This window comes from Pseudophryne corroboree, chromosome 2 (genome assembly GCF_028390025.1).
Source record: "Pseudophryne corroboree isolate aPseCor3 chromosome 2, aPseCor3.hap2, whole genome shotgun sequence".
NCBI lineage: Eukaryota > Metazoa > Chordata > Amphibia > Anura > Myobatrachidae > Pseudophryne > Pseudophryne corroboree.
In genome coordinates, this window is record NC_086445.1 from 353,152,410 (window position 1) to 353,166,629 (window position 14,220).

At 49.0% G+C, this 14,220-nt stretch overlaps 1 protein-coding gene across 3 annotated transcripts in view; it reads right to left on the minus strand.

Moving 5' to 3' along the window:
• Window positions 1-14,220, minus strand: part of TFDP1 (transcription factor Dp-1) — a 504,992-nt gene that overhangs the window by 20,798 nt on the left and 469,974 nt on the right. The window lies entirely within an intron of this gene.

A 14,220-nucleotide genomic window follows, 5' to 3' on the forward strand; every position in this document is an offset into this window, starting at 1 on the left:
CTCACAACAACAATAACCCGATTTTTGTAACAATAACTATGTACAAGTAATGCAGACAATCCGCACTTGGGATGGGCGCCCAGCATCCACTACGGACTATGAGAAATAGAATTATCGGTAAGTAAATTCTTATTTTCTCTAACGTCCTAGTGGATGCTGGGGACACCGAAAGGACCATGGGGATTATACCAAAGCTCCCAAACGGGCGGGAGAGTGCGGATGACTCTGCAGCACCGAATGAGAGAACTCCAGGTCCTCCTCAGCCAGGGTATCAAATTTGTAGAATTTAGCAAACGTGTTTGCCCCTGACCAAGTAGCTGCTCGGCAAAGTTGTAAAGCCGAGACCCCTCGGGCAGCCGCCCAAGATGAGCCCACTTTCCGTGTGGAATGGGCTTTTATAGATTTTGGCTGTGGCAGGCCTGCCACAGAATGTGCAAGCTGAACTGTACTACAAATCCAACGAGCAATCGTCTGCTTAGAAGCAGGAGCACCCAGCTTGTTGGGTGCATACAGGATAAACAGCGAGTCAGATTTTCTGACTCCAGCCGTCCTGGAAACATATTTTCAGGGCCCTGACTACGTCCAGCAACTTGAAATCCTCCAAGTCCCTAGTAGCCGCAGGCACCACGATAGGTTGGTTTAAGTGAAATGCTGAAACCACCTTAGGGAGAAATTGAGGACGAGTCCTCAATTCTGCCCTGTCCGTATGAAAAATTAGGTAAGGGCTTTTATAGGATAAAGCCGCCAATTCTGATACACGCCTGGCTGAAGCCAGGGCTAACAGCATTACCACTTTCCAAGTGAGATACTTCAAGTCCACAGTGGAGAGTGGTTCAAACCAATGTGATTTTAGGAATCCCAACACTACATTGAGATCCCAAGGTGCCACTGGAGGCACAAAAGGAGGCTGTATATGCAGTACTCCCTTGACAAACGTCTGAACTTCAGGTACAGAAGCTAGTTCTTTTTGGAAGAATATCGACAGGGCCGAAATTTGAACCTTAATGGACCCTTGATCAGGGTAGGGATGACTTCATCCGGAATGCCTTTTTCCTTCAGGATCCGGCGTTCAACCGCCATGCCGTCAAACGCAGCCGCGGTAAGTCTTGGAACAGACATGGTCCCTGCTGGAGCAGGTCTTGTCTTAGAGGTAGAGGCCACGGGTCTTCCGTGAGCATCTCTTGAATTTCCGGGTACCAAGTCCTTCTTGGCCAATCCGGAGCCACGAGTATAGTCTTTACTCCTCTCCTTCTTATGATTCTCAGTACTTTTGGTATGAGAGGAAGAGGAGGGAACACATACACTGACCGGTACACCCACGGTGTTACCAGAGCGTCCACAGCTATTGCCTGAGGATCCCTTGACCTGGAACAATATCTGTCCAGTTTTTTGTTGAGGCGAGACGCCATCATGTCCACCTTTGGTTTTTCCCAACGGTTTATCATGTGGAAGACTTCCGGGTGAAGTCCCCACTCCCCCGGGTGAAGATCGTGTCTGCTGAGGAAGTCTGCTTCCCAGTTGTCCACTCCCGGAATGAACACTGCTGACAGTGCTATCACATGATTTTCCAACCTCTCAGGCTGGCATCCGTGGTCACCAGGACCCAATCCTGAATGCCGAATCTGCGGCCCTCTAGGAGATGAGCACTCTGTAACCACCACAGGAGAGACACCCTTGTCCTTGGAGATAGGGTTATCCGCTGATGCATTTGAAGATGCGATCCGGACCATTTGTCTAGCAGATCCAACTGAAAAGTTCTTGCGTGGAATCTGCCGAATGGAATCGCTTCGTAAGAAGCCATCTTTCCCAGGACCCTTGTGCACTGAAGCACTGACACCTGGCCTGGTCTTAGGAGTTTCCTGACTAGGTCGGATAACTCCCTGGCTTTCTCTTCCGGGAGAAACACCTTTTTCTGTACTGTGTCCAGAATCATCCCTAGGAACAGCAGACGTGTCGTCGGAATCAGCTGCGATTTTGGAATATTTAGAATCCATCCGTGCTGTCGTAGTACTATTTGCGATAGTGTTACTCCGACCTCTAACTGTTCTCTGGACCGTGCCCTTATCAGGAGATCGTCCAAGTAAGGGATAATTAAGACGCCTTTTCTTCGAAGAAGAATCATCATTTCGGCCATTACCTTGGTAAAGACCCGGGGTGCCGTGGACAATCCAAACGGCAGCGTCTGAAACTGATAGTGACAGTTCTGTACCACAAACCTGAGGTACCCTTGGTGAGAAGGGCAAATTGGGACATGGAGGTAAGCATCCTTGATGTCCAGAGACACCATGTAGTCCCCTTCTTCCAGGTTCGCTATCACAGCTCTGAGTGACTCCATCTTGAACTTGAACCTTTTTATGTAAGTGTTCAAGGTTTTCAGATTTAAAATGGGTCTCACCGAGCCGTCCGGCTTCGGTACCACAAACAGCGTGGAGTAATACCCCTTTCCCTGTTGTAGGAGGGGTACCTTGATTATCACTTGCTGGGAATACAGCTTGTGAATGGCTTCCAATACCGCCTCCCTGTCGGGGGTAGACGTTGGTAAAGCAGACTTCAAGAACCGGCGAGGGGGAGACGTCTCGAATTCCAATTTGTACCCCTGAGATACTACCTGCAGGATCCAGGGGTCCACTTGCGAGTGAGCCCACTGCGCGCTGAAATTCTTGAGACGGGCCCCCACCGTGCCTGAGTCCGCTTGTAAGGCCCCAGCGTCATGCTGAGGACTTGGCAGAAGCGGGGGAGGGCTTCTGGTCGTGGGAAGAAGCTGTCTGTTGTAGTCTTTTTCCCCTTCCTCTGCCCCGGGGCAGATATGAGTGGCCTTTTGCCCGCTTGCCCTTATGGGGACGAAAGGACTGAGCCTGAAAAGGCGGTATCTTTTTCTGCTGCGAGGTGACTTGGGGTAAAAAGGTGGATTTCCCAGCCGTTGCCGTGGCCACCAGGTCCGATAGACCGCCCCCAAATAACTCCTCCCCTTTATATGGCAATACTTCCATATGCCGTTTGGAATCCGCATCCCCTGACCACTGTCGCGTCCATAATCCTCTTCTGGCAGAAATGGACATCGCACTTACTCTTGATGCCAGAGTGCAAATGTCTCTCTGTGCATCTCGCATATATAGGAATGCATCCTTTAAATGCTCTATAGTCAATAATATATTGTCCCTGTCCAGGGTATCAATATTTTCAGTCAGGGAATCCGACCAAGCCACCCCAGCACTGCACATCCAGGCTGAGGCGATTGCTGGTCGCAGTATAACACCAGTATGTGTGTATATACTTTTAAGGATATTTTCCAGCCTCCTATCTGCTGGCTCCTTAAGGGCGGCCGTTTCTGGAGACGGTAACGCCACTTGTTTTGATAAGCGTGTGAGCGCCTTATCCACCCTAGGGGGTGTTTCCCAACGAGCCCTAACCTCTGGTGGGAAGGGATATAGTGCCAATAATTTTTTTAGAAATTAGCAGTTTTCTGTCGGGGGTAACCCACGCTTCATCACACACTTTATTCAATTCATCTGATTCAGGAAAAACTACGGGTAGTTTTTTCACACCCCACATAATACCCCTTTTTGTGGTACTTGCAGTATCAGAGATGTGCAAAACCTCCTTCATTGCCGTGATCATGTAACGTGTGGCCCTACTGGAAAATACGTTTGTTTCTTCACCGTCGACACTGGAGTCAGTGTTTGTGTCTGGGTCCGTGTCGACCCACTGAGGTAATGGGCGTTTAGTAGCCCCTGACGGTGTTTGAGACGCCTGGACAGGCACTAACTGAGCTGCCGGCTGTCTCATGTCGTCAACAGTTTTCTGTAACGTGCCGACACTGTCACGTAATTCCTTAATTACGGCCATCCATTCAGGTGTCGACTCCCTAGGGGGTGACATCACCATTATAGGCAATTGCTCCGCCTCCACATCATTTTCCTCCTCATACATGTCGACACACACGTACCGACACCCAGCACACACACAGGGAATGCTCTGATAGAGGACAGGACCCACTTAGCCCTTTGGGGAGACAGAGGGAGAGTTTGCCAGCACACACCAGAGCGCTATATATGTATAGGGACAACCTTACAATAAGTGTCTATCCCTTATAGCTGCTTATATCTGTTATTTTGCCAAATAAGTGCCCCCCTCTCTTTTTTACCCTGTTTCTGTAGTTGCAGGATGCAGGGGAGATTCTGGGAGCCTTCCTACCAGCGGAGCTGTGTGGGAAAAATGGCGCTGTGTGCTGAGGAGATAGGCCCCGCCCCCTTCACGGCGGGCTCTTCTCCCGCTTTTTTCTGGAAAACTGGCAGGGGTTAAATACATCCATATAGCCCAGGAGCTATATGTGATGTATTTTTCGCCAACTAAGGTAAATTCATTGCTTCCCAGGACGCCCCCCCCCCAGCGTCCTGCACCCTCAGTGACCGGAGTGTGAAGTGTGCTGAGAGCAATGGCGCACAGCTGCAGTGCTGTGCGCTACCTTATGAAGACAGGAAAGTCTTCTGCCGCCGATTTATGGACCTCTTCTTGCTTCAGCATCTGTAAGGGGGCCGGCGGCGCGGCTCCGGGACCCATCCATGGCTGGGCCTGTGATCGTCCCTCTGGAGCTAATGTCCAGTAGCCTAAGAAACCCAATCCACTCTGCACGCAGGTGAGTTCGTTTCTCTCCCCTAAGTCCCTCGATGCAGTGAGCCTGTTGCCAGCAGGTCTCACTGAAAATAAAAAACCTATTTAAACTTTTACTCTAAGCAGCTCAGGAGAGCCACCTAGATTGCACCCTTCTCGTTCGGGCACAAAATCTAACTGAGGCTTGGAGGAGGGTCATAGGGGGAGGAGCCAGTGCACACCAGCTAGTCCTAAAGCTTTTACTTTGTGCCCAGTCTCCTGCGGAGCCGCTATTCCCCATGGTCCTTTCGGAGTCCCCAGCATCCACTAGGACGTTAGAGAAAAAAAAAATGTTCTCTTTAAAAAATTACTTCACCATGGCACATATAACAGGATATACCAAATAATACAATAGGCTAGACCACGCTAATATCAAAACCACTCTGCATAACCAAATATTTTCTAAGTGGCTATGTAGAGAATATAACAAACTAAGAGTCAGAAGAGATTAACGTGCAACCAATAACGAGTAGAGAAGATATAGACGGGGCATGCAGTCATTATGTTGACTGTTTGCAGTTAGGACTTTAATCACCTGAAAACGCTAAGTTGACATAACAGTATGTCAATATTGTAAATGCAGACATTTGACATGTTTAAGTAACGTCCATGTTGAAATTCTGAATGTCGACATTCAGACCACGCTCACAGGTAGACTTCTGGCCTGCTGCTTTGCAAAAATCTACTTGAGTCCTCCATCTCTAAGAGGTTGCCACTGCTTAGGTGTGTTTAGTATTTCACATTCTCATAAAGATGTGTGATTCTTCACTTGTATACTGTATATTTGTAAGCAGGAAAATGGAATTTGCTCTCAGACCGTATGTTGCAAAGAACCCTTTTTGAATATTTTTGAAGATACCGTAGTCCTAACTCTGCAACCCTTCTAGCAGACTTATCCCCCTATTCCACTACCGCAATAACCCAAGTTACTGCCAGGCAACCAGGGTCACAGCTTAGTGGAAAAGGGTCTTTGAAAATCAATCCGGGACCAGTTACCCAGGAATCAGACACCGGTAGCTAACAGGGTCAAATCTGTGTAGCCTGTGGTGTAAACGACATAACCCAGGTGACACTAAAAGTACTGAGCCAGATCTCCGGCTCTTGGAAAGGATGTCATGTCCAAGTGCAGGCAGAACAAACTATTGCAAATGGGTGCAATTACCTTGTTTAAGATCAGGGGCAAGGACAATCATGGCATACAACTCCAATGCAGCCTTCTAACCAGATCGTAGTGTGGCGCACCATGCTCAAAAGTCAGGCAGAGCCAGGGCAACACTTCAGATTGGAAGCAGCAGCCTGCTCAGGTATCCCCACCCCCCCAGGCTGTCCCCAGACCATACTCTAAACCTCCTACCCATTCGCAGTATCAAACAAAGGTCAGACGTGGACCGGAGGCTGCTTCTGAGGACATTACAGACCATCAGGAGGAATCCTGTAGAATGGGAGCAGGGAGCATAATTTGAAGGATAGAGTGAGGCCAGAGCCACTACAGTGGCAAAATCTTTAGTTCATTTTTAAGTGAACCTGCCACATCTATGTAGTGGAAATCCACCATGAAGTCACACCCCTCTAAAGAATCCCAACCACTGGAAAAAATGTATTAAGAAACATGTCTATTGCCACATGCACATTTAACCCTCTGTCCCAGCATCAATCAGCATCTCCTGCTCCCAAACTGCAGCATTACCTACACTGCTACAGCTTGCAGCAAAACTACCAACTTATGCAGACACCAGACCCTTGCCACCTATTTAAACTGCATCTCCTACCCGTATGACTGGCTGGCATCATATTTAAATAGGTACTGACCAACTAAGAGCAGCCGGAAGCAGCTGCACAGCTTAGTCCTATACCATCGGACCCTAAATTCTCACTACCCAGCGGGAATATGGATCTGGCGGATTTCAGCATCTTTTACCAATTAAAAGGTAGGACATACCAAGTCATGACATTTACTTACACAGGCTATCGCAAGACTGATTTAAGTGGAGTTCCCAGGATTCCACCCATTAACACTTGGCAAGACTTACACTAAATATGTTACACATTGTGTCAAATACACATCAGATTAAGATACAAAGTTTATGAACACTTATATTTCCATCTGCTGATTTCATGCAGAGCATATTTATATATACACACACACACAGTAAACAAATGAGAGGTGTGCAATAAGTTACTGGGTGCAAAAAAATAAGATTTTAAACCTATCGGTAAATCTTTTTCTCCTAGTCCGTAGAGGATGCTGGGGACTCCGTAAGGACCAAGGGGTATAGACGGGCTCCACAGGAGACATGGGCATTATAAAGAACTTTTAGTATGAGTGTGCACTGGCTCCTCCCTCTATGCCCCTCCTCCAGACCTCAGTTAGAGAACTGTGCCCAGAGGAAATGGACAATATGAGGAAAGGATTTTGTTAATCTAAGGGCAAGATTCATACCAGCCCACACCAATCATACCATATAACCTGGAATATACGCAACCAGTTAACAGTATGAACAAAAAACAGTATCATTCCAACTGTAACATAACCCTTAAGAAAGCAACAACTATATACAAGTTTTGCAGATGTAGTCCGGACAGGGACGGGCGCCCAGCATCCTCTACGGACTAGGAGAAAAAGATTTACCGGTAGGTTTAAAATCTTATTTTCTCTTACGTCCTAGAGGATGCTGGGGACTCCGTAAGGACCATGGGGGTTATACCAAAGCTCCCAACCGGGCGGGAGAGTGCGGATGACTCTGTAGCACCGACTGAGCAAACGCAAGGTCCTCATCAGCCAGGGTATCAAACTTGTAGAATTTTGCAAAAGTGTTTGAACCCGACCAAGTAGCAGCTCGGCAAAGCTGTAATGCCGAGACGCCTCGGGCAGCCGCCCAAGAAGAGCCCAACCTTCCTGGTGGAATGGGCCTTTACTGAATTTGGTAACGGCAATCCAGCCATAGAATGAGCCTGCTGGATCGTGTTACAGATCCAGCGAGCAATAGTCTGCTTAGAAGCAGGAGCGCCAACCTTGTTGGCTGCATACAGGACAAACAGAGCCTCTGTTTTCCTAACCCTAGCCGTCCTGGCTACATAAATCTTTAAGGCCCTGACTACATCCAGGGACCTGGAGTCCTCCCAGTCCCCCGTAGCCACAGGCACCACAATAGGTTGGTTCATATGAAATGAAGAAACCACCTTAGGCAAAAATTGAGGACGAGTCCTCAACTCCGCTCTATCCACATGGAAAATCAAATAGGGGCTCGTGTGACAAGGCCGCCAATTGCAGACGCCAAGGCCAATAACATGACCACCTTCCACATGAGAACTTTTAATTCAACTGTTTAAAGAGGCTCAAACCAGTGAGATTTCAGGAAACTTAACACCACGTTAAGGTCCCACGGTGTCAATGGTGGCACAAAGGGGGGCTGGATGTGCAGCACTCCTTTCACAAACGTCTGAACTTCTGGGAGAGAAGCCAATTCCTTCTGAAAGAATATAGATAGGGCCGAAATCTGTACCTTAATGGAGCCTAACTTCAGGCCCATATCCACTCCTGTCTGTAGAAAGTGGAGAAACCGGCCCAGATGGAAATCTTCCGTAGGAGCATTCTTGGGTTCACACCAAGATACATACTTCCTCCAGATACGGTAATAATGCTTTGCCGTCACCTCCTTCCTAGCCTTTATCAGAGTAGGGATGACTTCCTCCGGAATACCTTTCCCAGCTAGGATTCGGTGTTGAACCGCCATGCCGTCAAACGTAACCGCGGTAAGTCTTGGAACACACAGGGCCCCTGGTGTAACAGAAGAGGAAGAGGCCACGGATCTTCTGTGAGCATTTCCAGAAGATCTGAGTACCAGGCCCTTCGAGGCCAATCTGGAACAATGAGTATTGCCTGCACTCTTCTTTGTCTTATGATTCTCAATATTTTTGAGATGAGAGGAAGAGGAGGAAAAACATACACCGACTGAAACACCCATGGTGTCACTAGGGCGTCTATTGCCACTGCCTGAGGGTCCCGTGACCTGGCACAATACCTCCGAAGCTTCTTGTTGAGGCGTGACGCCATCATGTCTATTTGAGGAATTCCCCCAAGACTTGTTATCTCTGCAAAAACTTCTTGATGAAGTCCCCACTCTCCTGGACGGAGATCGTGTCTGCTGAGGAAGTCTGCTTCCCAGTTGTCCACTCCCCGAATGAAGACAGCTGACAGAGCGCTTACGTGATTTTCCGCCCAGCGAAGAATCCTGGTGGCTTCCACCATCGCCACTCTGCTCCTTGTCCCGTCTTTGCGGTTTACATGAGCCACGGCTGTGACGTTGTCTGATTGAATCAGAACCGGTAGGTCGCGAAGAAGATTGTATATGGCCCTCAATTCCAGTATGTTGATGTGTAGACAAGCCTCCTGGCTTGACCATAGTCCCTGAAAATTTCTTCCTTGTGTGACTGCTCCCCATCCTCGGAGGCTCGCGTCCGTGGTTACCAGAATCTAGTCTTGAATGCCGAACCTGCGACCCTCTAGAAGTTGAGCACTCTGCAGCCACCACAGGAGAGACACTCTGGCCCTGGGGGACAGGGTTATTTTCTGATGTATATGTAAATGGGATCCGGACCACTTGTCCAGAAGGTCCCACTGAAAAGTCCTTGCATGAAACCTGCCGAAGGGGATGGCCTCGTAGGCTGCCACCATTTATCCCAGAACTCGAGTGCATTGATGAACAGACACTCTTTTCGGTTTTAGCAGGTCTCTGACCATGTTCTGGAGATCCTGGGCTTTTTCCCAATGGGAGAAAAACCCTCTTTTGTTCCGTGTCCAGAATCATGCCTAGGAATGATAGAGTCGTTGGAACCAATTGTGACTTTGGCAGATTGAGAATACAACCGTGCTGTTGCAGCACTTTCAGGGAGAGCGACACGCTCTTCAGCAATTGATCTCTCGATCTCGCCTTTATCAGGAGATCGTCCAAGTATGGGATAATTGTGACTCCCTGCCTTCGCAGGAGCACCATCATCTACGCCATTACCTTGGTGAAAATCCTCGGGGCCGTGGAAAGCCCAAACCGCAACGTCTGAAACTGGTAATGACAGTCCTGTACAGCGAATCTCAGGTACTCCTGATGAGGGGGGTATATGGGGACATGAAGGTATGCATCCTTTATGTCTAGTGACACCATAAAATCCCTCCCTTCCAGGCTGGATATTACAGCTTGGAGCGATTCCATCTTGAATTTGAACTTTTTCAAGTACAGGTTTAGGGATTTCAGATTTAAAATGGGTCTGACCGAACCATCCGGCTTCGGGACCACAAACAGGGTTGAATAATACCCTTTTCCCTGTTGGACCAGGGGAACCTTGACTACCACTTGCTGTTGACACAGCTTTTGAATAGCAGCTAACACTACTTCCCTCTCCGGGGGCGAAGCTGGCATGGCCGACTTGAAAAATCAGCTAGGGGGCACCTCTTCGAATTCCAGCTTGTAGCCTTGGGTAACAATTTCCATCGCCCAAGGATCCACGTCTGAAAGAACCCAGATCTGGCTGAAAAGTCGAAGGCGTGCCCCCACTGGTGCGGACTCCCTTAGGGGAGCTCCAGCGTCATGCGGTGGATTTTGAAGAAGCCGGGGAGGACTTCTGCTCCTGGGAACTAGCCGAAGCAGGTGCTCTCTTTCCTCTACCCTTACCTCTGGCAAGGAAGGAGGAGCCCCGACCTCTTCTGGACTTATGCGACCGAAAGGACTGCATCTGATACTGGGGAGTTTTCTTTTGCTGTTGGGGAACAAAAGGCAAAAAGGTAGATTTACCCGCGGTAGCTGTGGAAACCAGGTCCGCGAGCCCCTCCCCAAACAACACTTCACCCTTGTAAGGTAAAACCTCCATATGCTTCTTTGAGTCTGCATCACCCGTCCACTGGCGGGTCCATAGAGCTCGTCTCGCAGAAATAGCCATGGCATTGGCTCTGGAACCCAGCAGCCCAACGTCTCTTTGAGCGTCCCTCATATATAAGACTACGTCTTTAATGTGGGCTAAGGTTAATAAAATGGTATCCCTGTCTAGGGTATCAAGGTCATCTGACAAGGTATCTGTCCCTGCTGCAACTGCACTACACACCCATGCCGATGATATTGCCGGTCTGAGCAAAGCACCTGTATGCGCATAAATAGACTTTAAAGTAGTCTTCTGTCTGCGATCAGCAGGATCCTTGAGGGCTGCAGTGTCCGGAGACGGCAGCGCCACCTTCTTGGACAGGCGCGTTAAAGCTTTGTCCACCCTGGGAGAGGATTCCCAACATACCCTGTCCTGTGCAGGGAAAGGATACGCCATAAGAACCCTTTTGGGAATCTACAGTTTTTTATCTGGAGTTTCCCAAGCTTTTTCAAATAACTCATGAGATGGGGGAAAGGTTACCTCAGGTTTCTTCTCCTTATACATGCGCACCCTCATGTCAGGGTCAGAGGGGTCATCAGTGATATGCAAAACATCTTTTATTGCAATAATCATACACTGAATACTTTTTGCCACCCTTGGGTGTAATTTTGCCTCATCGTAGTCGACACTGGAGTCAGAATCCGTGTCTGTATCAGTGTCCACTATTTGGGATAGGGGACGTTTTTGAGACCCAGAAGGGCCCTGTGACCCAGTCCAATCCGTGGATTGACTCCCTGCTTTCTCCCTGGACTCTGCTTTGTCCAGTCTCTTATGTAATGAGGCACACACATATCATCCAATCATGAGTCGGCGTTGCCGACGGAGACGCACCACACATCTGCTCCACCTCCTCCTTGGACGAGCCTTCCGCTTCAGACATGCCGACACGCACGTACTGACACCCCCACACACACAGGGATATATCTATAAGGGGACAATTCCCCACCAAGGCCCTTTAGGGAGACAGAGAGAGAGTATGCCAGCACACACCCAGCGCCAAACTGACACTAGAATAAAACCCAGATAGCGCTTTTTATATATATAATGAATGTGTATACACTCACTGCGCCTTAAAAACATGCCCCCCCCCCCCCCCCCCCCCCCGCTTTTCAGCCCTCTGTCACCGAGTTCAGCAGGGGAGAGTCCGGGGAGCCAGCTTCTCTGCAGCGGTCTGTGGAGAAAATGGCGCTGTTAGTGCTGAGGGATCAAGCTCCGCCCCCTCCAGCGGCGGCTTCGGTCCCGCTTCAACATTCAAAAAATGGCGGGGGGGATCTCTGCATTTACTGCCTCCGCAGCCTAATGTACCCTTATATGCCAGTCCAGATGTTTATTGCTGCCCAGGGCGCCCCCCCTGCACCCCTCAGTGCCCGTTCTGTGTGTGTAGTGTGTGGGAGCAATGGCGCGCAGCGTTACCACTGCGCGCTTACCTCAGTGAAGATCTGAAGTCTTCTGCCGCTTTGAAGTCTTCTTTTCTTCTTATACTCACAAGGCTTCTATCTTCCGGCTCTGCGAGGAGGACGGTGGCGCGGCTCTGGGACGAACGGCGGGGTGAGACGTGCGTTCCGACTCCCTCTGAAGCTAATGGTGTCCAGTAGCCTAAGAAGCAGAGCCTATCATTTAAGTAGGTCTGCTTCTCTCTTCTCAGTCCCACGATGCAGGGAGCCTGTTGCCAGCAGTGCTCCCTGAAAATAAAAAACCTAACAAAATTCTTTTTCAGAGAAACTCTGGAGAGCTCCCCTGTAATGCACCCTATCTCCTCTGGGCACAAAATCTAACGGAGGTCTGGAGGAGGGGCATAGAGGGAGGAGCCAGTGCACACCTATACTAAAAGTTCTTTATAGTGCCCATGTCTCCTGCGGAGCCCATCTATACCCCATGGTCCTTACGGAGTCCCCAGCATCCTCTAGGACGTAAGAGAAAGTATATTTACAAACTGAACATTACAATTTTTTTTAGAGTATTCACCAGGTGAGTCTCTGCAAAATAGCATGTGCTCAAACCACTTTGTGAAGTGGCTGGCTCAGTCCGAAGCAGGTCTGGTCTTCTACATTGCTGGATGAAAGTCTCCACTGCAACTTCCAGTGACTCAAAACGAATCCCTTGCATCTTCCGCTTGATTTGTAGGAACACAAAGTTGTCACAGGGGACCAGGTCTGGACTGTACTGCAGATGACCAAGTTCCTCGATTAATTCACGGGCCAGAAAGTCCACCACTTTCCTGAGCCTGTGGGCAGGTGCACTGTCGTAATGGAGAAGGACACCACAAGTGTGAGTTCTTGTACCGCACCTGGAAATGGCTTCTAGCACTTGCAGGAGGCACTGGTTGGTGTATCAGTCCTTAATGATGGTGCGCTGCTGCATTAGTGGTACGGTAGCTACATGACCAGTCTTGGTCACACTGTGCTCACATTGGAACGTCTGTGGCAGCGCACCAACACCAGGCAGACTATGGTTTGTTCTCAGGGTCGAAACTGTAGATCCAGGATTTATCGCCACTGATGGTATACAAGAAAGTTTGAGAGACCATCAAACCTGGCTAGGATGTTGTGGCACCAAGTCAGACGAGCCTTCTCCTGCTATCGAGGAAGCTAATGGGGCACCCAGTGTACAGAAACCTTGTTCAGGCCAAGCTTTTCGTGGAATATCAAGTGGATAGATCCCAAAGCGATATCCTTCTCTAAACGGGTGATGGTCACCCAGGCGTCCACATCAACTATGGCCCGCATGACAGCATCGTTGTCCTCTGTGATGGCGGATACATGTCTGCCACATCGCTCCTTGATAGTCTCTCGCGCCAAAATTCTGCAAACCACTCAAACAGTAGTTTGGGAAGGTGATTCCTCCCCCAAAAGGAGCTTTCAGGTGATAAAAACTAGTGATGAGCGGGTTCGGTTCCTCGGAAACCGAACCCCCCCGAACTTCACCCATTTTACACGGGTGCGAGGCATACTCGGATTCTCCCGTATGGCTCGGTTAGCCCGAGCGCGCCCGAACGTCATCATCCCGCTGTCGGATTCTCGCGAGATTCGGATTCTATATAAGCAGCCGTGCGTCGCCGCCATTTTCACTCGTGCATTGGAAATGTTAGGGAGAGGACGTGGCTGGCGTCCTCTCCGTTTATTAATGTTGATGCAAATATTTGTGCTTATTGCTTAATTGTGGGGACTGGGGAGCAACTGTATTATATAGGAGGAGTACAGTGCAGAGTTTTGCTGACAGTGACCACCAGTATACGTTGTCTGCCTGAAAAACTCCATATCTGTGCTCAGTGTGCTGCATATATCTGTACTCACACTGCTTTATTGTGGGGACTGGGGACCAGCAGTATTATATAGGAGGAGTACAGTGCAGAGTTTTGCTGACAGTGACCACCAGTATATATAGCAGTACGGTACGGTAGGCCACTGCTCTACCTACCTCTGTGTCGTCAAGTATACTATCCATCTAGATTCTATACCTGTGGTGCATTTTAGTTTTGCAGTTTGCTGACAAGTGACCACCAGTAAATATAGCAGTACGGTACGGAAGGCCACTGCTCTACCTACCTCTGTGTCGTCAAGTATACTATCCATCCATACCTGTGGTGCATTTCAGTTGTGCGCAGTATATATAGTAGTAGGCCATTGCTATTGATACTGGCATATAATTCCACACATTAAA